Source organism: Phoca vitulina, unplaced genomic scaffold (assembly GCF_004348235.1).
Source record: "Phoca vitulina isolate PV1807 unplaced genomic scaffold, GSC_HSeal_1.0 scaffold35, whole genome shotgun sequence".
Classification (NCBI taxonomy): Eukaryota; Metazoa; Chordata; class Mammalia; order Carnivora; family Phocidae; genus Phoca; species Phoca vitulina.
The window spans coordinates 5,750,251-5,766,894 of record NW_022589738.1 but is presented as its reverse complement, the minus strand read 5'-3'; the positions used below and the strand labels follow the sequence as shown (position 1 = coordinate 5,766,894).

At 35.2% G+C, this 16,644-nt stretch overlaps 1 protein-coding gene across 13 annotated transcripts in view; it reads left to right on the top strand.

The window, feature by feature from the left end:
- The window catches only part of DMD (dystrophin), a 2,446,616-nt gene that overhangs the window by 1,525,122 nt on the left and 904,850 nt on the right, over positions 1-16,644 (top strand). The gene's annotated exons all lie outside the window — the stretch shown is intronic.

Below are 16,644 nucleotides of genomic sequence, written 5' to 3'. Positions count from 1 at the left end.
AGCACGATCATGACTTCTAACAGCATAGATTAATCTTGCCAGTTTTTGAACTTTATGTAAATGGAATCTATTTCACTTGACTTTAAATATCTAGAATTAACATTGTAAGGCACATATTGTCGCACTAACAATTACACAGCTCTGCCTCCCTCCTCATTACATGACCTTAGACTTGCTTTCTCACTTCGTTATCATAAAACCTATGGTTTTCACACTATACCTTATTACTATTCTTCCCTATTCCATGTTTTTGACAAATGCCCTAGATTAGTCTTAAAGTGCAGTTTGCAGAACTCCTGTAACAGAATCACCTAAGGAGCTTGATAACAATGCAGATCCCTGGCCCCCTACCATGGTTTTTGAGTCTGAGAGTAAGGTAGATAACACCCTACTTTTTATGCCTCTGTAATGTCATAATGTCTTCCTAGAATGTTCTTTGTTGGACCTCTTCTTAAGGAAGTCTTATGTTTCCTTTATAGCCTGGGCCCAAAATTTCGTGAAAACCATCTGAAATTTTTCATCAGAGGTAATCTCCCTCTCCCCTGTCTAGCTCTATTACAGCATTTATCTCCATCTGCCTAGTATCATAGTTACTTGCATACCTGTCTGTCTTCCTACCCGGGTTATGATCCCCTGGAGCATCATTACTTGTCATTCCTTTGTATCTCCCATAGCACCCAGCACGATGCCTCACATATAGAGAGTGCTAAATAACTGTTTGTTGAACGGAATCCATAAATACTGGAAAGATATTATTTCCTTAGCATAATTGAGAGATTAAATTTGGAATCCCAAAGGATCCCTTTTTTTTTTTTTGTAGAACCACTATGGTGGCTAGAGGGATAGAAAAATTATGGGTGTAGAATTAAGTATCTGTAGGAACTTGGAAGATAAACAACAATTTGTCAAGAAAGACCTTGTTAAAATTTTATTTTTTTCAGACAGTTGTAATACCTCACAATAAATAAGCTTTTGCCAAAAAAGTAAGTACTTGCAGGTTTTGTTTGCCCAGTGGCCTAATTTTATTTGATTTGTTTATAGGAATGATTTTAGTGAAAGCATGAAAGTGTGTGTGTTCATTGTGACTGTTTTTATTCCGTTATTATTGTAGAACTTCTGCAAGTACCCTTCTTGCTTGGGTGGTTTCTTCCTTTGAAAAATTCCATAAATGGAAGAGTTATTCTTATAGTTCATGTTAAACTTTATAGGTAGTCTCTTTGCCTCTTTTTTTTTTTAAGAATGAAAGGAATACCTGTTGACTTACCATTAAAATTTACTCATGCTTAGAGTTTAAAAGAAATGGGGAAGAAAAAATGAAGTGGCATTAACTTCTCTTCTCCAACTACGTTTCCAATATTAGAGCTTTCTCTGAGCAGTTTTATTCCCCTGGTCTCCTCCCTCTCTTCATTGCTTTTTCCCTCTACAGTTTGGTCAAAAGTCCTCTGAGAGCAAAAATGTCCCCTTCCCATGATTTCATGGCAACATGAGGATATAAACACAAATCCTCTGACTAAATTTTCAAGGCTTTTCCCCTTAGCTCTCCTCCCCTCTTCTGATTTTTTTCCTTTGCATTCCGTAATTAAACTCTTGGGGTCCAACCGGAATCTGATTGTCTTTTTTATCACCTTCTTGTGTGTGCTTTCTCCTAAAGCAAGAGCCAACAGACGTTTCCTATAAAGGACCAGATAGTAAATATTTCAGACTTTGTAGGTTATCCAGTCTCTGCCGAAACTATGCAAATGTGCTGTTGTAGTGTGAAAACAGTCATAGACAATACATGAGTTTTGCTTCCATCACACCTTATTTATGGTGTGTGACATTTAAATTTCATATAATTTTCACATGTCACAAAATATTATTATTCTCTTGACTCCCCCCCAACCATTTACAATGTTAAAGCCATTCCTAGCTTGGGTACTATATAAACAGAGTGGCAGGTAGGAGTTGCCTCACATGCTGTTGTTTTCTGACTCTGTGTCTTGAAGCAAATAATCATTCTCTTTACAAAATATTCCATTGATATTCTTCTTTTAAAAGATTTTATTTCTTTGAGAGAGAGAGCACGCGCACATGGGGGAGGATCAGAGGGAGAGGGAGAGCAAAGAATTCGAAGTGGACTCCTTTCTGAGTGCGGAGCCGGACATGGGGCTCAATCTGACGACCAGTGAGATCACAACCTGAGCCAAAACCACGAGTTGGATGCTTAACTGACTGAGCCACCCAGGCACTCTGCAATATTCCTTTTTATTCATCTCTTAGGTAGTGAATGCAATTTCTTCACTAGCCCACATTTTTTAAAAACTTATTATATGTTGTTCCAATCTCCTACATGCTGGAGAATGCAGAGCACTTAGACCTGCTTTTCATTGGCCCATCAGAGAGGTAGGATGTGTATACGAACAGATAAACAGCGCTATAAAGTAAAATTGCACTATTACGAATGTTGTTTAGAGCTACAGCTCTTTAAATGACATAGTTTTTAGAAGATGGGTTAAGTAACATTTTCTTGATTTATAAGTAGGAAAAGTTTGAGAATTTTTATGTGCTTACTTACTCCCTTATTTGGGGAAAAATAGTTACTTACTTATATGGGCTTTTATCTTAAAAATGTCCTTTGTCTTTCTTTATGGAGTATGATTGAGCTATTATTTTATGTAAGTAATTGCTAGAAATTGTTATAAAAATATTCTCATATTTAGTAACTTTGTATTATAAGATAAGATAGTAATTATGCCTGGGCACCTGGGTGGCTCAATTGGTTAAGCATCGGACTCTTGATTTCAGCTCAGGTCATGATCTCAGGGTCGTGGGATCAAGCCTGGCATCAGGCTCCGTGCTGGGCATGGAGCCTGCTGAGATTTTCTCTCTCCCTCTCCCTTCTCCCCCCTCTCCATCTCTAAAAATAAATAAATAAATAAAAGAGATAATAATTATGCCAATTTATGGTTGAAATGGATTTTATTTTGTCTTTTTTAATTTTTAGTTCATGCTATACTCTTTCTTTGTAGATTTGAAAATACGTCTCCGTCAGAATTTTGTATATGTACCAACTCGAAATAATACTAGTTTATCATCTCAGCATAAATGTTCACAAGTAATTCCATTCTATTATCCTGTAAGTTATAAAATAAAATATCTTTGTTGTATATTTTTAACACTTTTGATTATCATTATTTGAGAATTTAAAAGAGTTTTGAGTAAGAGCAACTAATCAGATCTGTTTATAAGTGGAATGGTTGTGTTTCCTTTGCAGCTTTCCAGGAATTTTAGCCGCAATTTGAAATATAAATAAATACTATATATGCTTAGTCAAACTTTCAAAAATATGGGGCTGTGAAATACTAATAGTTCATTCTTGATTTTGTAGTCATAATGTTTATAATATAAAAATATACATACACTTGTTATTGAATGTAATAAGTTTCTAATTTACCAGAAGGCAAAAGAATAAACCTGGAGAATTTCTCAGGGCATCCCCCAACTCTGTGATTTATTGCTCACACATAATAATTTGCCAAGTGATGTCCTAGTGAACCAAAAGAATTAATGCCTCTTCCTAAGTAACTTTCACTAAGGAGCTAAAAAAGTCTGCAGCATTTTGCCAATTAAGAAAGGAAACGATCTACATCTCAGAGTCGAGAGTACTGGAAAAGGGAGCTAAGAGGGTTACTTCTTTATCCTTTCTTCAAAAATCCCTATCTGTCCTGAATCTTTGTTTAAGAAATGCTAAGTAAAGTCATGAGTACACCTTTATAATATATACATTTAGTAGACCAGCCTTGTGATCTTATACTGCATAACCATCGAATTTAGTTTTAATCATGTCATTTATTTGTTCATTAATCTCAGGCTAATTCTGAACCTTTTTTTGGCAATCAACATCAATTATAGCAATCCTGCCTACTTTAGCAATCCTGCCTACTGTCATGTTGATACTTTGTAAACTATAAAACACTAAAAAATTAATAAGAGTATAAAATATTAAAAAGTAAGAAATGACAAAATTATAAAACAATAAAGCTATATGTTAACAGAAAATGTATAACTAGGAAAAGAAGCTCAACTCTGGAGAGATTCTTTCTCCAAGCTACATAAGATTTTCAAAAAAAGGCCAATTGCTCTTATATTTCTAGTAAGCAAATTACTCGGGTATCGAGCACCCAGGGAAACTTCATCAGAGGATAGCCATGATACATGATAATTAGTGACCACATCCTGGGTTATTTTACAGTGATTAAGATATATTTGAAGCACTAACTTAGAAAAAATGGGTAAGAAATTAAGAATTCCTTAGAACTTTACTTGAAATAACAGCCACGGCAATTATTTGTTAAAATCACTGTGAATATGGGAGCCTCTGGATTTTGGAAATTCTTTTCTAAAATGTATTCTTTTCTGGGGCACCTGGATGGCTCAGTTGGTTACGTGTCCAACTCTTGGGCTCAGGTCATGATCTCAGGGTGGTGAGATAGAGCCCAGCTGCAGACTCCACATGGAGTCTGCTTAAGAATCTCTCTCTTCCTCATCCTCTGCCCCCCTCCCCCACCCACCCTCTGCTCAAGTGTGCATGTGCACACGCACCCTCTCTCTCTCTCAAAAAAAATTATTTTCTAATTTAGAAGGCATCATTAAAGAGTAAAAAAAAATCTTATTCACTAGATCATTTCCTCCTAAAGGGGAAATAATCTATATGAAATACTGCTATATAGAATACCAATTTTAAAGTCTCAAATAAAAGAGGAGAATTTTAAAGTATTTTGGAAATATGTGAACCAATTGAATTTAAAATAAGGAAAATATGTCACTGGAGGGCAGGGGGTTTTTAATATTACATTTGTCACATATATCAGGACTCAACCTTTCAAGATGCAGAGTAATTTATAAAAATTAAAGAGAGGGAAAATATAATGCCAAGTTGTCCATAAACTATATTTAATATAGCAAGCAAGGCAGATAAAGCCGCTTGCACAAATAATGGGGAAGCCCATGGTCATATAATTCATTTACAATGCGATTTATCTCATAGAGTTTTTAGATTATGCTGTGAAATTTAAATAATGATAGTAAATGCCAAGAGAATGGAGAAATCAATTTCAGAGCAACCACTAACAGGTTTTGGACTACTTTTCTAACTTTAAATATTTCTCTCATACTTATCACTGAAGAGAAAATAAAGATAGAAAATAAAACATCAGGTCATATATTTGCTTTCTCATATAGGATTTTTATAGTCTTCAAGGTTAAGTTTTATTCTTCTTTGTAGCAAGCAGTATTTTTGGGAAGCATGATATAAATAACAGAGATTTACTTTTTAGACTGCACCCATTTATTTGTTAGCTTAAAGAGCTCTAGACAGTCCAAGTCTTTACCAGCTTAGGGTTACGTGGTTAAGAAACCCTGTATGTAACTTAGAATTTGCCATTTCCTAAGAGCTCCCTCAGAGGCTACAATACTAATTTTGATACCCAGAACCTATTTGGTTTTGTGTGTCCAAGATGCCCATATGGTATACTAACTTGTTGATCCCACTTCAAAGATCCTCTGATAAACTGCATGGCTCACATAATAGTTTTGGGGGTCTGACTGGTTCCTAGACAGCCGGTATTGGCCTAGATAATTACAGTTGCATTCATGAAACAAATTCTATTCCAGATCATACTCATCGGATCACCAGTCCTAGGTTTGTCTTTGGATCTGCTTTCCAGTTTCCCCTTTTCCTTCTGTGTCTGTACCCCCTGTGGTTACCTACTATCCTCCTGCTGACTGATACACTAAACAAATAGCTCCTAGTTAACATGCGTACATATTTTTTCCCATCTTGGCATATTGCCCTCCTCAGCAATTTAGGGTGAAAATGTAGCAACATTTTCCTGGTGGTTTAACTTATGAAATCCAGGTAATTAATGTGTTTTTGCTTATTAAAGACATCCCATCAGATGTCAAATTCAAAGGAACAGTGCTTAGAGGTCCTAAATTTAAGTTGGAGTAAAAAATTCATAGCTCCCTTGAACACAGGCAAAATGTACCCTGAGAAGTCAACCGGATTTTCACAGATGGTCTGTAGGATTTGAAGGCCAATTTGATGAAATAAAATTAAATGAGTGAAATTGTATGCAGTCATTAATGCATCACACCACTACTTAAAATGCTTCATTGAAATTGTTTTTACTGTTTTTACTCTTTCAAATGAAAAAAGATCCACAAAAATACAGAGAGATGCATTCAAAACCCATGTATAACATAGATAAAACTTCTTTGAAGAGTTGTAGAACTTTCTCTGATGCTTTTAGAAAATATGTTGCCCACAACTATATTGCTATTAGAATATATTTTTTGTTTTTGTATCCATTCAATGCTCAACTCTACCAGCACCAGTATGTGAGAAAAAGTCCTTTAAATATAAAATGATCATCATAACTTTAAAAAAAACCATCATTAACTTTTTTATGCCATCATATCAAAATGAAATAAATTCAATTTCAAATTATAAGGACAGTCATGATTTTAGATACTTAGATCTGATGTCACCACAAAGCATACAACGTCCACCAAACTTGTAACGTTGCAGATACTCTGTCCCATTTGTTTCGTGATAAGGATTGGGCCCTTCCTCTGTAATGGAGAGGCCAAATGACTAAAATCTCTCAGAATAGTGCTGATTATAAATACTCTATCTGATTGTCAGGTCGATGTGTCCCAACTTGGGGTTTGTGAAATTGTGACTCTCTACACTATCCCACCCAGTCTCACCTACTTTACTTGCTTATTATGATGGCTACTGTCAAATACTATTTAAGCTAATGGTTCCTTTTCATTTAGATAAGGAGTTTAGCCTAGCTTTTCAAGTTTATACTGAGGTTACCCTGCTAATCATAGAATTCAGTAGGAAGTTTTCAATTTTAGATTTAATAATTTTTTTTTTCAAATCTCTTAAAACTTCTCTTTCATTAGGACATTGAATGGGTTTAAAATCTTATCAAGATGGCATGTGAATACTTACAGTTACTAAATGTATCAAATGTAATTCAGGTAAAAATAAAAATTGAGTGAGTGAGAAGAGTTCTCTTTGTTACACATCATGGCAGACATCATTTCCTGTTGGATCACAATATGAATTCTTTTACATTTTTGTGACCTGAATTAAATAATTAGTTTAAGTGATTTCTGTATTTATTGAACTAATAATTATATATTCTGATAATACTTCATCAAGATGAAAACATTCTTGCTGAAATCTCCATCTGTCTAAAGCTTTTCACCTGTCATTTCTACATTTTTTCAGTGAGAAAAGCATGCTAATGCTGATAATTTTAAGTTGTGGACACCAAAAAATTATCCCCATCTATAGGTTGTATTTAATCGTCTTACTAAATATGAAACATAACTTATTTTAAAACTGCATGCCCCATTTTCTACCACAGACAATTTGTCTCACTTCAGGAATTTTCCTTCTCTCATCCATTTTTGTTTTTAAGCTTGAACTTTCTTAAGATTATGTTGCTAACCATCCACCAACCGTATCATCCACCATTGGTATGGCTATATTATAGATCAAAAAAAGATGGTAGCATTATCTTGTGCCCACAAAAGTAATTCCTGTTACCATGTCATCAGCTAAATTATTCATTCTTTATTTATTATCATTTATTACTATTGGGTGTCCATTATGCACCCAGATATATGTGGGACTCGTAGTGATATGTACAAAGGAAGCAGAAGATAAAAGAGCCTGTTCACAGCTGCAGAAGTTAAGATATTATTTCAGCTGAGCTCCAGATCTCAGATGGTCAAGTATGGGTGACACGAGCATAGTTATGCTGTGTCAGTATAACAGTAAAATGTTGGTGTATCGGCACGTAACACAGGTATTGCAAACTGCAATGTGTATGTGAGCTGGGCAGGTAACAGAAAAGCATGAAGTCATACAGAACTAAGCAATGGGCCCTAAGCTGCCCATGTACGGAAATATTTAAACATTGTGTGAGGCAAATAAAATGGCCATTAGAAGAGTTTGACTGCCGGCTCCAGACGTGTGATCCTCCTTCCAATCCCTAAATACATTTGAAGCCACAATTCTCTATTTTTAGTTATTGTTATATATTTATTTATAAGCTAGTGCCCCTATGATGGAAGTTCTATAGAAGGTGGGTTGGAAAAGATGTGCGGATCATGGGGAGAAAGTTTGTACAGTGCTGTTGCCCTAGGTTCAAATCCTGTATAAAATATAAACACATGAAACAGGTAGTGAACAATGAAAATAAGCCATTGATGATATTTCCATGAGTCTGATTCAAACCACATGTATGAAGAGGAACTTAGCAAGAAAAATATTAAAGTGGGAATTAAAGAGATTCCTTCATGGATGCTTGATATGCATATGTCATATTTGGCACGGTTCTTTTTTAGACTGTGTAGATTTTTTTAAAAAACAAAGAAGATTCACTCTGTTATAGAGAGAAAAACATACCATGACAATTTTTACAGAAAATAATTTTTGTGAGGATGAGTAGAAGACTGCAAACAAAAAGCAGCCTAGAATTTGCCATATATTCTGTTTCACTATTTTAATTCAAGATTAAAATGTTCAACATTTTTATGAGTATTATTTCCACTTACTTTATTGCTCAACTTTGTTACCATTTTAAAAACACCTATGTTGATTTCTATGCCCAAGGAATTTTAGTTCTTATAATGGTCATACTTTTGGATATTCCATAATGCGGTATTTGCTTTATACACACACACACACACACACACACACACACACACACAAACACACACACACACACACACACACGATGTGTTTAGTGTTCTATCAAGGGAAGAATATATGTGTTATCAAGTTAAACATTACTTTCAAACATTAGGGGTGTTGACATTAGAATGTTATACCTGATTTTATTAACTCATTTAAGCAAATTAGCTTAGTGTGAAGAAAGTAACTGTAGCAATTTTTTTTTTCAAATTTACATCACATTCAATTATTCGAATAAACGATTTCTTATAGGCTAGTATTAGTTTCAGTCACAGCCTTGGAATTATAATTTGACAAATTCTAAACAGAGTGAAATAGAGAGTTTAATAACAGTGTGTCTTTGGCTATAGCTTCTTAGAGAAAAAGAAAGCAATTATATATGTTCACATAGCACTGACAAGGGGAAACACAACTTTGGATGGCAAAGAACTTGCATTAGTCTTTTTGACATGTTCCTGTGGTGTGATTTATTATGTAGACAATCAGCTCAACTTCTCAAGTTTGATATCTTTGGAATCATTTGAAATTTAAATTTTAATGAAAATTCATTAATTCCAAGGCCAAAAGAAGTGATTCTAATTGCTTTTGAGAACCAGACTATGAAAGAATTCTTTGGCAAACTTGTACCATCTTTTCTCCTGTTTATCATTGGTTGCTTTGTAGGTACTTAATTGAAGGTCCTCTGATTATCAGCATGGGTTGACATCAGTGCACTCCCTGCATTTTAAGCAGTAAGCCAGATGTTTAAAGGATCAGCCAAAGCATCAATAGCATGCTAGTGTGAATAATAAAATTGTAATTATCTATAAGAAGCAAATAAAAAACATAAGCTTTTCCCCCTTTAGCCTGAAAGAGAAGATGAATGCCTAAGTGGATTTTATGAACAGGTTGACTGAACTGTGGGAGAATTTGGTAGAAAACTCCTAGTTCCCTAATGTTGACTCTTCCTCTTTAGCACACCAGGCTCTCACACACACATGGGCATACACAGACACAGGCAAACATACACACACAATCATAAGGGAATTTGAGATAGTCTGAAGAAGTTTATTTGGGGAATAACAATATAAGCAAGATCCTTTAAGATGCTGGGTGAAATGGAAGAAGGGTAGGACGTGATGGCCTATGCTTACCTGATTTACTGGTTTAATGTTTGCAAAGCCTTCAGTTATGTAAATGATGTAAATATTTTATGACCAGAATTAATGACCTAACAATTTGGAGTTACTTGGAGATTTTTTAATGTATTCTGAACCTAGAAAACCCAGAAGCTCATGGCATGTAAGAATCCAGGTGTTGTATGCACTTTATACTCAGAGAAGAGAGAAATGGCAAGTAGTCAGGTGGATAAGGAAAGGACTGACTCATCACACGTGCACACATATTTTTCTTAATACTTCTTAAAATGTAGAAAATTTATACATAACATCTAAAAATGTACTTTATTTTACATTTAGTCTATAAGAAATAAATAAATTGGCTTTTTCTAACCTTAAGGTTTTCCTAACTTAAAAATAATTCATACTTCATATCAAACAATGAACTGGTGTCATTCTGATATAAAGGTATATGTTTATCTCCTACACATAAAAGTGTTAGATGATTCATTTGTTAATAGTGATAAATTTGGTGGATCAAAACTCTTAACATCTACTTCAAGCTTTGAACTACTATTAGCTGGTTTCAAATTCTTTATGAAATTTCCTTAATTATTTCTATTTATATCTTGATTTAGGCCAAACCTCTCATAAATTTAAAATGTAAACTTAAGTAGTTTAATTTCTTTATCATCCAATCAAAAACATCCTTCATATGAAAAGAACTTACATACTATGGTTTGTAAAATTTTGCCGACTTGGTATTTAGTAAGTCTTAATATCAAACATTTTAACTTCCAGGTCATATTTCTTTCAGTTAAAAGCTACAATCTTTGCCTACTTGTTGAATGGACTCTAAGTAAGAGAGTAGATCAAAATCTATCCCAAACTAGATGTTAGTAATCAACTATTCATGAATATTGGGAAAATATGAGAGTAGTAATAATTTGTGCTTACACACTTTCATCCTTGAAATCCTGAGTTTCTGCTTTGAGAGCCTATACTTTTTAGAGGAAGGGAATAAATGACACAGAAACATTTAAGACCCCAATCTTATCTTCAGCTTATCATTTTACTACCTAAAGAATAGATAACATTTTCAATTTGTCTCAGAGACTGGGCCTAATGTCTTAGCAACAAGTTCCTTGTAGAAGGAGCTCAACTCTACCTTCCAACAAAACTTCAGAGGTCTGGTTTATTTGTTTATTTTTTTTATTTTTTAAAGATTTATTTATTTTAGAAAGAAAGTGTGTGCGAGTGGGTCGAGGGGCAGAGGGAGAGAGAAAATCTCCAGCAGACTCTCTGCTGAGGGTGGGACTAACTCTGAGGTCATGACCTGAGCTGAAATCAAGAGTCAGCCACTTAACCAAAGGACTGAGCCACCCAGGCAGCCCTCAGAGGTCCAATTTATTGACCACGCAGCAGTTGAGGGAACATAAAACTCCCAGGTGTTTGTCACTCCAAAGGATAGATGATGTCTTCGTTAAACTCAATGAAAAAAATTATAATGAAGGCATATTTGGATTTTGTCAAAGGAGATAGATATATAACTGTGTGTGTGTGAATTGTGTTAGATATAATTAAAACATTATTTGACTAGAAAGTCCTCCACAAAAGTTAAATGGAGAACTCTAACATGCTGTTGTCTACACATGTTGGGCATTTACCTGGTTGAAAGATCAAAACTGAATCGACTTAATTGAATGTTGAATGCTGCATAATAAGTGACTCACTATTGAAACAGCCGTCTCAAACTTTGTCAGAATTAAAAAAAAAAAAAAAAAAAACCTCAGGTTATTGTTGGGTTTACTAAAACAACATATCTAATTTTACTGATTTTTTTCCTTTAAGTAATCAGTTTCGAATCCGGAACTGAATATCAAGTGCAGCTCTACGTTCACTTTCTCTTTTTCTTTTTTTGACTGCTCTTGTTCTGTTTCCCACTCGGTGCCTATTTTTGTAACGTAAAGCCACTAGTGTGCACGTTAAACTTTACTGAATGTTGTAACCTATTTAAAATATCTATCCAAAAGGATTAGTATGAATTCATGTGACAAGCTGCTTGTTTAAAAAGATCCATTTATTCTAAAATTCTTCTTATTCATACTTTTTAAGGATCTTATTTCTAAGTTGTATAAGTAACACATATTACAGCAAATTAAAAATATACAAATTTGTATAAAGAGCTAATAAGTTTCTGCCTCACCTTCCTCTAACACTGTTAAATGTTGGTAGGAATCATCCATTCATACCAATATTATCTGTACTCATATAAACATGTATATATATATGAATATACATATTATGAGTATATATTATATAGAAGTATATATATCTCATATATGCTTAGTTGTATGCATCTATATTCTTTCCTTTTTTAAATGGAAATGAGATTATACTGTATATTTACTCTGCATCTGCTTTTTGTCACTGAACAGTGATTCTAGCATATATCCCTAGGTTAAAACCTATACTCCGTGTATCATGTAATGACTCTTCATTCACTTCTTTTCTCTATTCTAACTTGGGTTTAACATTTCTTCATACAATACTATTGGTTGTCATTTGGTGTTTATTCTCTAATGTTCATCCTCATCAGCTCTCTACCCTTCAAATAATTGTTTGATACTAAGTCAGTCCTTATAAACAAAGCAAGGGAAATGACATTAGCTATCCATTTCAGTTGAGCTGAGTCACCCAGAATATGTGTACATATTTTTCTAGAAGATTTTAAAATCAGAATTTCAAATTTGTAAACCTGTGGAAACACTAGTATATATCCCTTAGTGGCATAATTTTACTAAATAGCCATAAGGCATCCCCCTCATGTGGACTCTGTATTTCATTAGGATAAGTCTAATATACTTATAAAGGATCCGAGCTACCTTTTTGGTCTTCATACATTGATTTGGCTTTGGAAGTATGGGAGGCAACCAAGTTTCCCCCATGGGTTTCCTTCCTTTCTAGCTCATCATTTTACAGACAAAATACTCTTTCTTGGTATCGTGGCTCTAGAATCATTTCAGATTCTATAATTTGTTCCACTGAGTGTGATAGATACTCAGTCCTGACAAAGACAAAAGACCCACTAAGAATGACTGAGATGGTCCCAGGGAACAATGACACCTCTAGTTCCCTCATTCCAAGGTTGTAAACAGTGGTCCAGACAGTTCTCAATTCCATGTGCTGAATTGTCTTATCATTGCAAATGCCTGTACTAAGAATTATCTACCACCACTGAAATCATGAATCAGACCCCACCAGCTATGGCCGATATGCTTATAGCTAGAGTGCAACTATAGAAAGGAAATAATATTTAATTTATAGAGGCATGATAATGGCTGATTCACGTCATTTTCAGAACTCTGAGTTGGCCTGCTCAGTATTTTCTTGTCATGGTACTGAACACTTTAATTTTTTTTTTTTTTTTTTTTTTACCAGCTGAGATAAGGAATAGGAGCCCAGCATGCAGGTAAAATTGGTAAACGGGAATCATTAAAATTTGCAATAAATTCTAGAGATCTGCTGTTAGTTAACAGTATGGTATTGAGCACTAAAATATGGTATTGAGCATTAAAATGTTAAGGGATACATCTCATGTTAAAGTGTTTTTAATGCACATACAAAAAAGGAAACACAAAAGAACATAAATTCCGGAGGTGACAGATATCTTTGGTACCTTGATTGTGGTGATGGTATCACAGGTGTATGCCTATGTCTAAACTGACAAAAACATATAAATTCAATATGTGCAATTTTTCTATGTAAATTATACTTCAATAAACCTTACAACGAAAACCGGAAGAGTCAGGATAGCATTAGTCACATTACTTGCAGCATAAGAAATAACTAAAAAGGTGCTAGCCTGATTTGCCTGACTCACCTTTTGGATATTTTGATAATGTGATATCCATTTCAGGGTGTCTGAAAACAACCAGACAGATGTGGAGAATTATGTTATATATCTTGCCTTATTCTGCCTCTGGCCTGGAGTTATGGTTTGCTATTAGCTCCAGACCTTTTCAGGAAAATGTAGAAAAGTGTATCAAAAAAAATGCTTCAACTCTCTTCATAAAAATTCATAAAGATAAATTTTTATTGAGGGCTTCCTATGTGCCCGGCCCAGTGCTAAGCTGGGTTGTATTCTTCTTTTTTTATGTTATGTTAATCACCATACATTACATCATTAGTTTTTGATGTAGTGTTCCATGATTCATTGTTTGCGTATAACACCCAGTGCTCCATTCAGTACGTGCCCTCTTTAATACCCATCACCAGGCTAACCCATCCCCCCCACCCACCTCCCCTCTAGAACCCTCAGTTTGTTTCTCAGAGTCCATAGTCTCCATTGGTTCATCTCCCCCTCTGAGTCTCCCCCTTCATTTTTCCCTTCCTACTATCTTCTTCTTTTTTTTTTTTTAACATATAATATATTATTTGTTTCAGAGGTACAGGTCTGTGATTCAACACTCCTACACAATTCACAGCACTCACCATAGCACATACCCTCCCCCATGTCTAACACCCAGCCACCCCATCCCTCCCACCCCCCAGCACTCCAGCAACACTCAGTTTCTTTCCTGAGATTAAGAATTACTCATATCAGTGAGATCATATGATACATGTCTTTCTCTTATTGACTTATTTTGCTCAGCATAATACCCTCCAGTTCCATCCACATCGTGGCAAATGGCAAGATTTCATTCCTTTTGATGGCTGCATAATATTCCATTGTATATATATACCACTTCTTCATTATCCATTCATCTGTCCATGGACATCTTGGCTCTTTCCATAGTTTGGCTATTGTGGACATTGCTGCTATAAACATTGGGGTGCACATACCCCTTCGGATCCCTACATTTGTATCTTTGGGGTAAATACCCAGTAGTGCAATTCTGGGTCGTATGGTAGCTCTATTTTCAACTTTTTGAGGAACCTCCATACTGTTTTCCAGAGTGGCTGCACCAGCTTGCATTCCCACCAACAGTGTAGGAGGGTTCCCCTTTCTCTGCATCCCCACCAACATCTGTCATTTCCTGACTTGTTAATTTTAGCCATTCTGACTGGTGTGAGGTGGTATCTCATTGAGGTTTTGATTTGGATTTCCCTGAGGCTGAGCGATGTTGAGCACTTTTTCATGTGTCTGTTGGCCATTTGGATGTCTTCTTTGCAGAAATGTCTGTTCATGTCTTCTGCCCATTTCTTGATTGAATTATTTGTTCTTTGGGTGTTGAGTTTGAGAAGTTCTTTATAGATTTTGGATACTAGCCCTTTATCTTATATGTCATTTGCAAATATCTTCTCCCATTCTGTCGGTTGTCTTTTGGTTTTGTTGACTGTTTCTTTCGCTGTACAAAAGCTTTTTATCTTGATGAAGTCCCAATAGTTCATTTTTGTCCTTGCTTCCCTTGCCTTTGGCGATGTTTCTAGGAAGAAGTTGCTGCGGCTGAGGTCGAAGAGGTTGCTGCCTGTATTCTCCTTTAGGATTTTGATGGACTCCTGTCTCACATTTAGGTCTTTCAACCATTTTGAATCTATTTTTGTGTGTGGTGTAAGGAAATGGTCCAGTTTCATTCTTCTCCATGTGGCTGTCCAATTTTCCCAACACCATTTGTTAAAGAGGCTGTCTTTTTTCCATTGGACATTCTTTCTTGCTTTGTTGAAGATTAGTTGACCATAGAGTTGAGGGTCCATTTTTGGGCTCTCTATTCTGTTCCACTGATATCTGTGTCTGTTTTTGTGCCAGTACCATACTGTCTTGATGATGACAGCTTTGTAATAGAGCTTGAAGTCCGGAATTGTGATGTCACCAGCTTTGCTTTTCTTTTTCAACATTCCTCTGGCTATTTGAACTCTTTTCTGGTTCCATACAAATTTTAGGATTATTTGTTCCATTTCTTTGAAAAAAGTGGATGGTATTTTGATAGGGATTGCATTGAATGTGTAGATTGCTCTAGGTAACGTTGGCATCTTCACAATATTTGTTCTTCCAATCCATGAGCATGGAACGTTTTTCCGTTTCTTTGTGTCTTCCTCAATTTCTTTCATGAGTATTTTATAGTTTTCTGAGTACAGATTCTTTGCCTCTTTGGTTAGATTTATTCCTAGGTATCTTATGGTTTTGGGTGCAATTGTAAATGGGATTGACTCCTTAATTTCTCTTTCTTCTGTCTTTTTGTTGGTGTATAGGAATGTCACTGATTTCTGTGCATTGATTTTATATCCTGCCACTTTACTGAATTCCTATATGAGTTCTAGCATTTTTGGGGTGGAGTCTTTTGGGTTTTCCACATAAAGTATCATATCATCTGCAAAGAGTGTGAGTTTGACTTCTTCTTTGCCGATTCAGATGACTTTTATTTCTTTTTGTTGTCTGATTGCTGTGGCTAGGACTTCTAGTACTATGTTGAATAGCAGTGGTGATAGTGGACATCCCTGCCGTGTTCCTGACCTTAGGGGGAAAGCTCTCAATTTTTCCCCATTGAGAATGATATTCTCTGTGGGTTTTTCATAGATGGCTTTTATGATATTGAGGTATGTACCCTCTATCCCTATACTCTGAAGAGGTTTGATCAAGAAAGGATGCTGTACTTTGTCAAATGCTTTTTCTGCATCTATTGAGAGGATCATATGGTTCTTGTTCTTTCTTTTATTAATGTATTATCACATTGATTGATTTGCAGATGTTGAACCAACCTTGCAGCCCAGGAATAAATCCCACTTGGTCGTGGTGAATAATCCTTTTAATGTACTGTTGGATCCTATTAGCTAGTGTTTTGGTGAGAATTT